This window comes from Accipiter gentilis, chromosome 17 (assembly GCF_929443795.1).
Source record: "Accipiter gentilis chromosome 17, bAccGen1.1, whole genome shotgun sequence".
NCBI lineage: Eukaryota > Metazoa > Chordata > Aves > Accipitriformes > Accipitridae > Astur > Astur gentilis.
Window position 1 is genome coordinate 12,300,888 of NC_064896.1, and position 13,257 is coordinate 12,314,144.

General features: G+C 46.0%; 1 protein-coding gene across 1 annotated transcript in view; it reads left to right on the plus strand.

Annotated features, from left to right (window-relative positions):
• LSP1 (lymphocyte specific protein 1) overlaps nt 1-4,835 on the plus strand; it is a 67,600-nt gene extending 62,765 nt beyond the window's left edge. Inside the window, exon 11 of the mRNA XM_049820758.1 lies at nt 4,817-4,835. The gene's annotated coding sequence lies outside the window, so the exon portion shown is untranslated. The remainder of the gene's footprint in view (nt 1-4,816) is intronic.
• Nucleotides 4,836-13,257: the final 8,422 nt, after the last annotated feature.

The following is a 13,257-nucleotide window of genomic DNA, read 5'->3' on the forward strand; positions in this document are numbered from 1 at the left end:
AGCAAAAGGTACTTTTCTTTCCTAGCTTTGGCTGGGCATCCCACAAGGCTTGTGTCACCCACAGAGATTTGGGTGCCCTGAAATCTCAAGGATTGGTGGTGGGAGAAAAGACCCTTCTAAAACCAAGGTGTAGGGCTGGGAATGAAGTGGCATTTCTTGGGGCACTTGGGAAAACTTCTCTTCAGCAGTGGGAAGGACGCACTGACCTTCCCTGCCCTGTCACCCATAGAAAGGGACAGCCCAGGCAGGAGGGATGAAGGGCAGGACCACTGGGGAGCTGCTGGCAGGCGAGGATGGCTGTGGGGTGTGCAGCTAGAGGGAGACCTGAGAAACACAAGTGTGGTCATGGAAAACTTCCCCCTCTCACAGAAAAGAAGAAAATTGGGAGACAGGCAGGAGGAGGGGGTTAAATTCAGAGCAGTGATGGGATGCAAGCTTCAAACCCCCTTGCTTTGCTGGCCTGCCCACCTGGTGTGGGTGACTTTTCCCTGCATGGGGGGCATCTCTCCCACCAGCCTGCAGCTGCCCCGCAGGGCAGAGCTCCTTGCTTTTGGGGGGTGGGGTGTGTGTGTATCCTGCAAAGGCAGGAGTGGCACCAGCACAGGTGGCTCTGATGCCAGCAATTCGGGTGGGAGCTGTGCTGCTGGTGTGTGGGAGCTCAGGTGAGGCCATAGGCTATTGCTGGGGCAGGCATCCGACCCTCGTAGGAGCGAGACCAGGGAAAAGGCAGGGGATGTAAGCTAAGCATGGTTGTTGTCTTTTAGTCCTCTGTCTCAGTCTTCTTGTTGCTAGCAAATTCCATGCAGGGATCAAACAGATCCTATCACCCCAAAGATGAAGATAAAGGGTACATTTTGGGGCAGGGAATTGGGATTTTGCTATCTGTCGGTGGAGCCTGCAGCAGCGCTTGGGTCCTTCTACCCTGTTTCAGGAGCAGTGTTGCAGTGGGTGCTTTGCTCTCCAGACCCCAGGGAGAGAAACGCTTTCTGCTGGAAAGTACTGAGCAGTTCAGAAACACAGAGGAGGCAAAGGGAAGGAAGAAATATATATTAAAAAAAGTATATGTATAAATTTATATATTTAATAGATATATATGGTACTTTTTTTAATATATATGTATGTATGTAAAAACCCAGATGCAATGGGTTTGCAGTGGCTCCTGCTGGGAAATCATGGCCATGTGGTGCTTGGATCATACCACTAGTCCTTGCCTGTCCCTGCCAAGTCCCATCACCTGCACATGGTCACTTTTGTCCTCCCCCCTTTCCGTACAGCTCCTGCTACCATGCCTCCCTTGTATGGCATGGCTTGGGAGGGGATGATTGACAGACGGGTTATTTCCAAGGATGGCCTGGAGGTACAAGGCAGCCCATTCCCCCTCCTGGGTGCATTCTCAGCTGCTAAGAGGCTTCTTGGGATGTGCTGCCTCTGCTCTCTCAGCTGAGGGCAGGAGCATTTGGGGCCAAAAGGGATGGGGCATTCCTGCCCACCTGGAGCTGAGGAGGATTGGGGTATTTGTCCTTCCTGCCATGACCCGCTTAGCTTGAACAAAATGCAGAACATAACATTTGCATTCATCTTTGAGGAGTGGGAACAGGCAGGAAATTTTTGTTCTGCTGAAACTTTCCTATGTGTTTTGATTTCCTTCCAAATGGTGGGCAGTATTAACTAATTGATTTTATTACATCCTTAAACCTCAGTCAAGACCAGACCGTATTTTTCTGCTACTGTACAAACAAAACCCAGTTATTGCCTTAAGGTGCTAACAGCCTTAATCTTAGGCTGCATTTGCCGTGTGTAAAGTGATTTCCACCAAAGGGTAATCCTGAGCCAGCTGGAGACTTTCCATTGCCTTCAGCAAACTTAATCCTAACTGCAAAAAATACTGCTTTTAGCAGATTGCTTGCTTTATGGGCTTTTGGATGTAAATATGGTTTGGTTTTGTTGGCTGCTTTGATGACGGAGTTAGCCACGTGGACAGTGCTGGGCATCAAAGAGCCTTTCTCATCTCAGGTGGCTGTTGCTATGATGGTTTGCATTTTCCCCCGGCTTTGATGGCCCACATGGCTTTTGAATGCCACAAAGTGGACAGACACCTTGCTGTTCTTGAGCCGAGACATTTTTGGCTTTCCAGCCAGGGCAGTGGCAGTCAGCTACAGCCTTAAATGCCAGCTCCTCCTGACGGAATGACAAAACTTGGCTGAATGTTTGGCCCTTGCAAGGATGATATCTGCATCCCCCCCTGGATTTTTTTGTCCCCCGTGCCCTAGCCTGTGGGGTTTCTGTGTCTGGCTCATCTCTGCACAGAGTCTGCCAATGCACTTGTTATTAATTCATTTTATCCAGGGCCCAGAAACCCCGTCAGGGTTGGGGTCTTATGGTGTCAGGGATGCTGGCATTCTTGCTGGGCTTTTATAGCATGCGGACAGATGCCATGTGAAATCTCATTCGCATTTGCAGCGCTTGGATTAACAAATATGGAAGGGTGTAGGGGAACAGCCAATGTGACAACTCTCGGCAAGATGTCCTTAGAGCTAAACTGGAGACTAGATGAGCTCATTCCAGTAACTGTTAATGGAAAGCCTGATTGCAAAGACTCCCGTTGACTTCAATTGCCTTGGAAAGAACAGCATGTGATGCGCTACGTGCCTACCCTACATTGAACAGACGTTTGCTCTCTGTATGGATATGCAGGGCTCTCGAGCTGATTTCTTCTCCAGCACTGAGCAGTATTACTCTTCTCACTGGAGAGAGAGGGAAGAAGAGTTTAGCCCAAAGTCCTTTAAGTCCTTTTTTTTTTCTCCTCCACCTTTGGAGAAGGAAATCTGGGTTTATAAATTAAAAGCAGAATCTGTGGGAGGACTGGCCATTGCCCTGAGTCTTTATAGATCATGCATTTTGGAAGAAGCCAACAGCTGGGCATCTGGCAGGTTCCCTCTATGGGCTTTTGCCAGGAGAAGCCCTACTGTCCTGCTGCATAAACCAACATACTGTCAAGCATTATTACTAATAGCTTGAATAATTTTTGGAGGCTAAAATGAGATTGCAAACCTGCTAGCCACTGTGCAGGTAGCAAGTGGAAGTCTTTATCCTGAAGATTTGATGATCTAAATAAAAAAGACCAGGGGAAAGAGACCAGAGGTGTTGTAGCATCCAAGTTAGTAATAGAATAAGTAGCAGGAATCAATGCAGCAGAAAAGCCTTTTGCAGAGTTGAAATTCCTCCCAGATTCCTCCTGCCTGGTGGGATTAGAGTTCCCAAAGTACTCCTTGTGATGGCTTTTGCACTTGAGGAGTAGGCAATCACAGCTACCAAAGTAAAAGCAGCCTGGGACCAAGAGACCACTGAACCCAAATCTCATGTGTCCTAGCAGTAGATCACCCTCCCATCCAGCTACACAGATCGTGCCATAACAGAGCTATTGCTGACACTACTTCCAGGGCAATGCTGGATTTCAGAAAGAGGATAAATGAGGAACCAGAAGAAAAAATGCTGGCTGTTTATTGCTGCTTAGAACATGGGGGTTTTAAATCCTGTTGGTGTTAACGTGTGGTGCCCAGGGTCATTGCTGGGGAATGGAGAGAATCCCTTATAGGGCAGGGTTGGAGCCTATGGGATTACTGCCTTCCTCTGAAATAGAAAGCTGCCGAGCTGCAGTTGTTCCTTTTGAACCTAAGTCAGCCCACCTGCTCCTTCAAGACATCTCTCATATATCAGCTGAGTAATGAAGTCAGGAAAGTCATGGCTTGGGTTTCCCAATGAGGAGGAGCCTGGCTTTCTAATTTAAGACCTGCTGTGGATTGGGAGGAAGTTTTGGGGGCCCCTTCCCCACCTCCTCCTCTGGCTTCAGGGCAGCTGATGCTTTTAGGTAGAGTCATAGCATTGTACAACTGCCATCACCAAACCCAGCGCAGCGTGCAACGTTACCACGATGCTCCCCAAATAGCAGTGCTGCTCCCTCTGATTCCATCTGAGACTGATACACACATTTGGTGTCCAGCAAAGATCAGCAGGGTGGCCGTATCCATCCCTCGCACTTTCCCAGCTGCAGGGTTCTGCGGGTGGTGGTCTGCAGGCAGCCCTGACTCGGGCTGTGCAGAAATGCAAGCCATGACAGCGCTGTGGATGGGTTCAATTCTGCCCCGTGGTGCGAAGACTGGTTGCAATCAATATACCTGGTTATACTGATATGAATTGCCTAACCAGGCATGTGGCCAGTTTTCATCTTGAACTAATCAACAGATAATTGTTCATGCATTCACCAGCTGTATAAACCAGACACACTTTTGGGTGCTGACGAATGAGTAGTTATCTCTGGGTATATTGGTAGTTTCAGTTATTTTTTTGTTAGCTCTAACTAATGCTTTGGAGCTGGTGCCTTCCCACTTGTGGTAGCATAAAAGAAGGAGAAATTTCTCTGATCTTGCTGGAGCGATGGAAATGTCAGATGGGTGTGAGAGGACACCCTGGCCTGCGCCCATATCCCTGAGCTCTGGAGGTTTTGTAAGTTAAACCCAGGTTCAGTCTTCCCCCCTGGGCCTGCCTGTGGGAAGGAGCTGAGTTGACAGGGCATGTCTTTCCAGATGATCTTTTCCTCTTTCCCTCTCCTTCTCCTCTGACCTGGCTGGCAAAGGTCTGTGCCGCTCCCAAAATGGCAGTGGTGGTGGGGGATTGGCTGCGGTGGGGGAAAGCAGGTGCCTGGCTTTTTTCGTCCTCAAATGTCAACCCACCTGCTCTTGCCTTGGCATTTTTTAGGAGGCACTCTCACTAATAACACCTTTCCCCCCCTCCCCCCTTCTCTTCATCTTTTGTCTAGAAACTCACTGCCAACATGTCTGATACCGAGGAAGTGTAAGTAGAGAAAAAGTCGCCTGCATGTTTGTCTCTTCAGCTTGGCTCCACACAGTGAAGCGAGGGCATCCCCACGGGGAGGAGGGACTGGGTGCCACTCTGTGCACAGCCTGAAGCCCCCTGTGGCACTGGAGAAGGGCCATGTTGGCTTTGGGTGTCACAGGGTCCATCAAAGTTCACTTGATACCCTCCTGGTCCAACACAAGACGTCCTCCAAACACCTCCACCCAGCTCAGCCTGTCCTCAGTGGCTGTGGCCCTATACCTGGAGGAGGGGGAATAAACCGCACAGTGTGGTGGAGGAGCCACTTTCTGCCCTGATTTAACAAATCTAGAGTAATATGACCAAACCCAATGGGGTTATTTGACGTTTATGCATCAATAGGTACAGAGGGAAGATTTAGGGCAATTGTGGGATTAGAGGCATCAGGGACAGACCTGCAGTGGTCACTTAGCCCTCTTCTCTGCTACAAGGCAGGCTCAGCTCAACCTGTGCCATTTTGTCCAGCCTGCTCTTAAAAAAAAATATTTCCAAAGATGTGATTTGGCACCTTTTTCAGGCAATCTCTAACAAACACATCCCTCATTTAGGGTCTGGCCCCAGGGCTGCTCTGGGGTTTGGGTTCAAAGCAAGGTGATGGTAGAGCAGGAGAAGCTGGCAAGGTGGGGGCAAAGAGCAGGAACAGACCGCAAAACTGATGTTGCTGCAGCCACGGGACAAACATTGACCAGCATCTGGTTTATGCCAAATTTTTATTAGAAAGCCCCAGGGTTCAGGGAGCCTGTAGCACATCTGGGTTGGCGTGGGCCGTTGGCTGCAGGCTGGCTTGAGGTCCAACTTCATCAGCCCCTGCACAGCACTCACATGTGGGTATCATGTTATAGCCCTGTGGTGGTGGGATTATTGCTGGATATGGATCTATAGCCACCTTCAGAATCAGGAACACTATTTAAAATAAAACGCAAACCCAGTCACTTTACTATTAAAACCAAATGGCTCCTGGAAGAGCAGAGGGAGAATGGGGGAAAGAACAGCAGACTTTAAACAACAGTGCATTGCGTTGCTTCAGTACACGGTTTAAAGCTTGGCGATAATATGGAGTGGAAGACATACTTATCTAGTTTCAATAACCTTTTTTCCTCTCTCGCAGGGAGCAAGGAGAGGGTAAGTCTTAAATCTGTCTCTAATTGCTTCCATGCAAGCCTGCAGCATTCGCTGGCCGTGTCCGTCTTCTCCTTTCTGCCCATTGTTGAGATGTTAACAAAAAGTGCCGCTACGGTTAGACAAATCTGAGGTTTCTTTTTTGTGCATCTGTCCGACTGTCACCAGGTTCCCGTGATTTTACACTACTTGTAGCACTTTGGCAGTCTTCGTGCTGCAGGCAGCCCTTAGGGTTTCAGCGCCACATTGATGCCCTGGTTGCAGGGGACGCTGCTAGTTTTTGTAGGGGCACTGCCATCTGCTGGCATTTTATTTTGAGGCTTTTGTATATGTAATATTTTCTGGTTTAAAACATAAACCCCCACCATATGTATAAGCAATAAACATAAAACATTTTTTTTCTTTGCTGTTTTTTCTTATACTCGGAGGCCCTCTCTGCCACCTTTTTCCTTCTGTGTGTGTACACCTGAGTTCCCATTGCCCAAGAAAAAATTCAGTACAATATTGCCTTCCTCCCCTTTTTATACCTCCTCTTTTTTTCTCAAAGTAATTTTATTTGTTATTTTACTTGCTGATTTGGAAGCGGCCTCTCAGAGACCATCTTGCCCGGCATGCCTGTGAGCGCAAAGGGCTCCGCCATGGGTAATGTCCTACCAATGCATCAAGGCTGATGGTTGATTTGTCTGCTCTTTTTTTTTTTTTCCCCTCTCCCCTACTTCAATGCAGAGGAGTACGAAGAAGAAGGTAACAAAAAAACTTGGAACGTAATTTATCTTTCTTTGATTCTTGGTCCTGCTTTTTCCTTGTCTGTATTTCACCCTTCTCTTTGGCGCTTGCTGCTAAAGGTGATCTGAAACACTTGATCGGTAAATCAGTCGGAAATCATAAAACAGGCCGTTAGGCTGTGAGGTGCAGAGCCTTCATGTTACAGTGAAATGCAGTATTTCTATGAGCTGTAGGGGATGGTTGTGAAGCTGGGAGCTAACCTGTCCGTAAACTCAGAGCATTTTAGAGCAGGGACTGGCGCAGAGCCCACACACTGTATCATCAGGGAAATCCTGCCATTCTCATTTTCGCCACATCCATGGATTGAGTTTAAATTCTGAAATTGAAAAGAGCAGTAGGTTGCCCAGCTCCTGAGGAGCACCTGACAGGGTGCTGCCGAGGATGGAAAAGGTGAGGCAGAGAACCGACTGGCAAAGATGAAGTTTTTTAACGTGCCTTTAGCTGGCAAAAGGTGATTTGACAAGCTGCGAGAGACAGAGTGCTGATCTGGAAGGGTGGAGTATGAAAAGCCCTTTTCACCCGAGTTGTTTCAGCTTTTGTAGGCAGCAGGGAGAGGAAGATTTTGGAGATGTATTGCTGTCTTTGTTGGGCACTTCTGACACATTGGCTTCAGTTCAGGCAAGCGTAGCTGCCGGTTGTTGTCCTTCATTTTCCCAAGGCGTCTTGGACAGAGAGGAGGGCCAAACTCTGGGGCTTTCTCCCAGGATCTGCCCTTAGTGTCCAAGACATCTTCTAAGGGGTCAAGAGCAAAACCTTTACTGGGAGGTGGAATATTTGCACGTCAGGGTATGAAACCAGCTCTGAGACAGACTTGCCTCTGTGTAGAAATGTCCATCTTGGGGATTTCATATATGGCTCCCCCCCCCCCCCCCCCCCCCCTGCCGCCCAATTCCCCCAAATTGTTGCAACTGGCTAATTCTTATCAGTGGTGGTGGGAACAGAGGTGCAACTGTGGCCATGCTGAGAGTAGTTCCTGCCCTAAGGTACATTATCCTTCTGTCTCTAATTCCCCCAGCATTGCTTCTGAGGGGATCACAGGCTCAAAAAAAAACAAAAGAAAAGAAAATAAAGACACCAAATGCGTTGTAGGGCTGCCTTCAGTCATCATCGTGTCTCTAGTCCTGCCCGCAGGGGCAGAGCCGGGGAAGTGAAAGTGCTATTCAAGCTCCATCCTTCATGCCTTGTCAAATGTCCAAAGAGTAAACAAAGGGTGTTGCTTCTACAAGACAAGCCTTACTTAAAGGAGAAGCATTTCTTGCCTTTCTCCTTCCTTTCCTAACTGTCCACTTTTGGGTTTCAAAAATTTAACAATTAATATGAAATTAATAGGCAGGTGACGTCGTACTTTTTTAATCTGCATGACTGTTTCCTCTGAGGTGCGTCTTCTCCTTGCTCCCCACTTTTGCTTGGCCTTTGTGTTCTTTTCCAAAGTCTTCCATTTCCTTTCCATATAACTTTTCTCCATCAATGTCTAACCACTTTTTTCTCCAGACCTTAGCTCACCCCAATACCAGTTTCTAACAGTTTTCTGTTTTCATTTTCCTGCTTGCTGTTGCTTCTTATTCCATGACACTTGCCACCTGAAGCTCAGGAAGAAGGTATGTGACATGGTTTCTGCTTTCTTTCTCTCTCAGTGTGGAGGAAGAACGTGTGTGAAGAAATCCAGAGCAAATGGTTCACACCCAGTGGCCGGGACTTAGTCCCAAGCCACAGACATCAATGCAATGATGGACATTGATGTCGCTTATTGAGCTGGTAGGAAATTGGGCCTCGTTTTTTGTTTAAAAAAAACCAAACCAAAGCATTTGTGTGTATATATAAAAAAATAAATAAAATACATGCACATATAAAACCCAATGCATATAATATACACACATATATGTGATTTTTATATATACCTATATGTGTATATTTGTATACGCATGTATGTATATGAAAGCGAATATATATATATATATATATTTGTTTTGGTCTACCTTTTTTACTGAACTGTTTGACTTCTTTTTTTTTTTTTTTTTTTTTTTGGTGTGTCATAACAGCGTCAATTCCTCTCCTTTGCCTCTAAAAGCTTTGATTTTTAAAAGGGAGGGGGACACCCTGCAAAGTTTATATCCTTCTGTTGAAATTCAAGAATTAAATTCTTGGAAATTTCAAAAATTGATACACGTTGGTGAAAATTTTTCACCATTTGAGAAAAAGATCTAAAACTAAAGAAATTCAGCAATTTTATTTTTGGTTGAAAATTCACCAAAAGTCAGTTGTAGGAAATTTTAGCCAGCTCTAATAAAGAATAAAATATTGGATGCCTTTTTTATGTGGTTTTCATTTGTGGTCATATTCCCATATTTCAGTGACGTTTATAACCCCGTAATATGCTCATAAAAATGTTATTTTTAATTCTCTCTCACCCTGTAATTCCATCCTTGTGTATTCTTACCCCTAACGGCCTGGGAGCTTGGCAAACCTCAAGAATGTTCCAATAAGATATTTCTCACTTTAATTTCTCTCCTCCTGTTCCCTTTGCTGTGTGACATTTCCCACCGCAGAAGAGGTTCAAGAAGAAGGTATGTAAAACAACTTCTCAGCCCCCCTTTTTCCTGCAGCAGGGCTTGGTGCTGATGCGCGCCTCAATTTTGCAAGGTGGTAGAAGAAAGCAAGAGGCAAGAAAAAGATGCTGGGACAAACGATCTGCAGGCAGAGGGCTTTTCTTGTCCCTTGCACAAGTTTTACTGAGGGTGCCCCATGTCCTTGAGTATCTGCATGGACACCTCTGCTCCGGTTTTGGGGAGGGAGCAGCATGGGAAATGCAGATACCGTTCCTTCATCCAAGCCACAGCAGGCTCTGAGGCTGATTTTTAGCCCCGGGTGTTTTTAACTCCTGCCATGGAACAACTGGGGTCTGGCTAGAAAGGTTTCTCTCAGGTGTCAACTGGTTTCTCCTATGTAGCTTGGCAGATAATGATCGGATGGATTTTTGAAATAAAAATCCATCTGTGGTAAGGTATGCGTGTAGCCATATGTTACATAGTACATATTCTATCATATGTAATATTATATATAGTACATTGTATATATTATAAGTTTATAGACTATAATATATCATATTATATATAATATAAATATTAATACTGCAGAATGCAGATCTTATTAATGATATCTATGTAGACGCTGGCAAGTAACCCCAACTGGCTCCCCACACTGCATGCAGCATTTGCAAGGTGGGATAGGCAGGGCAGAAAAGGGGCTGGAACAGAAACTCACCCTTTGCACTTGAGAAGTTTGAGATGTGTTGCTCCAGGTACGAAGAGCCAAAGGGTGTGTTGGTTCCACATTTGCAAAGCTTGGTATATTTGAAACAAGAGTAAACCTGTTTATAATGCCATGGGAGACCCGCTCTGAGCGGTTTGCAGGGTTTTTACAGCATCCAGGTCCTGAAGGTTTTACATTTCTTGTACCTGTGTGTGCTTTGGTTGCCTGTCTCCATTTCATCTTCTCTTCCGTGTCTCTATTTCATACCCCCTGTGTTTTTTTAGACCCCCCCTGTGGCATTCACACACTCTAGTCTAACTGTTCTCGTTTTCCATCTTGTTGCTCTTTCCTCCATGTCCCACTTGATGAAGCTCATGAAGCAGGTATGTGCTGTTGCCTTCCGAATCGCTCCCTGCTGTCTCCTTGGCGGTGGGGGGGATTCAAGTGTGGTGTGAGAGGAGCAGGACCCAGTTACTTTGCCTTATGGCTTCTGTTGTCCTTGCTTTCCACCTCTCCTCCATGACCCGCTCTGCTGCAGGCTAACACATGGGAATGGTCTCAGTGCAAGGTCCGACAGATGTTGGCTTGGTGGTAACCCAGCCTCTCTGCCCCTCCTGCCGTGCGCAGAGCTTCCCATAAAGCCCATCCGGGCAATGGCAGGAGGTTGTTCCTCTAAAATGGGAATTAGAGAGAAATTTCAGCATGTATTTGAGCTTACTGTGAAATTTTCCCTCTCCTATGTGCCTTTTGCCTCGTCGCCTCCCATGGTGAAGTTGTTTCCCAACCACGTGTGCCTCAAATTCCTTCCCTTCCTAGCCATTAGTGAATCCTTTACTGGGATAAAACTTTTCCCTCTGGCTTAACAGAGTTTTCAGCCTGTGTAATATCAGCCCATGTAATAATGTGTTTCTCCTCATGTTCCTTTGCATCCTGTCCTGTGGCTCTTCCCACCTAAAGAAGCTCAGGAGGAAGGTATGTGACAGGACTCCTGAATTCCCGTCTTTCAGAGTAAGCTCTGGTTTAGCCAGTAAGCCGTAAGATGGTAAAAGGAAACAGCAGTTAAAAATAGGCATATTAATATAGAACAAAACTTGCTTCCATTTTGTTTTTTGTACTCTCTTCCTTCATGTTCTGTCTTGACATTGAATGCACTGGCGATGCTGTGTGGTAATTGTTGCATAAAAAAAAAAGTATCAAAACCGCCGGGAAATGTAAACCTCTTAAAAGGATGAAGGTTGAAAAGCCTTCACTCTGAGACTGGTTGGGTCTCCCTGGGAAGCTTATTTTGGACCATTCGGGGTGGGTCAGGCCTCTGGCTGATGTGCAGATGTGCCATGATTGGTCTGCTGCTACAGCAGCTGCCGATGCTGCAGCTGTGGAGAGGATTTGCACCCCTTTAGGGGGCTGACATTCTTATGATAGCCTTTCCACACGTCCTGTTTTCAGTTTAAACTCTGTTGTGTAAAGCAACTGGTAATAATTTTGGTGCTTTAGCTTTGCAGATGATTAAAGATGGTTTTCATCTTCATGCTATGGACTTTCTAGACTACTGTCTCACGGTAGTACGTGTGCAGCCACGTGCCACCAAAAAGCTGCTGGCATCAGGCTGTAAATCCACTTGGGAGAGCGTCAAAGTTGTGAAACAGCATGCTGCTCTGGGCTTTATGCAGGACTCCAGGAATGTGCATATAAAACAAATGTCATCTGATGCAGAGACTTAAATCAGCTTTATGTTTTTAATCCCTCAGACCATTTGTACTCTTACTTCCAGTAGTGCTTTTCACATCCATATTCATTTGATTTCCTTGCAATATATTCTCAGGCTTTCCCTCCCTCTCCATTTTGTATGAGTGAAAAGTTATTCTGATGTTTCTAACGCTCTTGTCTTCCTTTGCATTTTGCTCTGTGACTCTTCCCACCTGCTAAAGCTCATGAGGAAGGTATGTGCCATGACTTGTGAATTCCTCTGTTTCTGTCTGGAGTGGTAACACGTGCAGGAATTCTGGAGGTGGTTGAAGAGGAGACAATGCAAAAATATCCTCTGCATGCTCACTGATGGCTGCTTCGCTCTCATATGATAAGCGGTGTGATGAGTAATAAGTACTAACTGCTGTTTTGAAAAAAATGCCCGAAGCACAGGCTGGGCATTGCTTACATATTCTCCAGCGCCCTGATGTCTCTAACCATGCTATCCGTATGGATACCAGTTGGTACAGGGACAGTGCTCCCAAAAGCATTTCCTCTATGCCATGCACCGGGGCTGGAGGTGAGACAGCCGTGCCCTGTGGCAATGCTACATCCCTTGGTCAAGCGTACCTCATCCTCCTGTCCCCCTGCCACTGTGCAGAGAAAAAACTCACCTTTGTAGCAATGTATGATGATGTGGAGAGACTTACATCTGAAGTCATGAGCAACAAGTGACATTTGTGTCATACCTAGTTTTCTGTTGGGCTAAGGATTGGACCGAGTGGCATCGTTTTGGTTGCAGCGTATTTGCAGAAAATGCCAAATCAGAGAAAAGATGTAGTTGCATGCTTTTTCCATAACTATTGGGCATGTTTCTGGGTTAATGTGCATTATGCAAAAACGCGGGGTAGCAGGGTTGCATTTTTGCTTGATTTTATAATGGGAATTAAAGTCCAGATCTGGTAAGACAATCTGTGTGATCAGCAAAATAGTAGGTCATGCTTATTAAAGCATCAGCCTGCCAGCCCAAACCCATTTACCTTTCAATTGCCCTTCTGCCTCCCCCTCTCTGCATGTCCAGCTAGGCTTTCATTGGATACTTTATCCTGCAGGTCGGAGAGCAGTAACATGTTCATACTTACCTTCCCACATAGGTGTGCGGTTCTACACACCAGTGGTGAAATCCTGGGCACTAAGGAAATCAGTGCCAGCTCCTCTGAGCCCACTGATTTCTGCAGAGGCTGGGATTTCTATGCACATGAATAAAACCAGGTTGTTTATAGCCTTTTTGCATATTCAAACCTATGGGTTTAAACTTGATTTAAATACAAGGAAATATTTTTGTCAACTAAAGGCTACCAATGGCACTTGATTTATAACATTATGAATAATGTTAGTCATCTGTATCTCTTCTCTCCCAACATCCCCTATCCTACCTCCCCATGATTTTCTAATTGACATCCATATGTGCCCTCTATTTCTCTTTTAATCTTATTAATGGTTTTTATCCCTCTAATCCCTCCA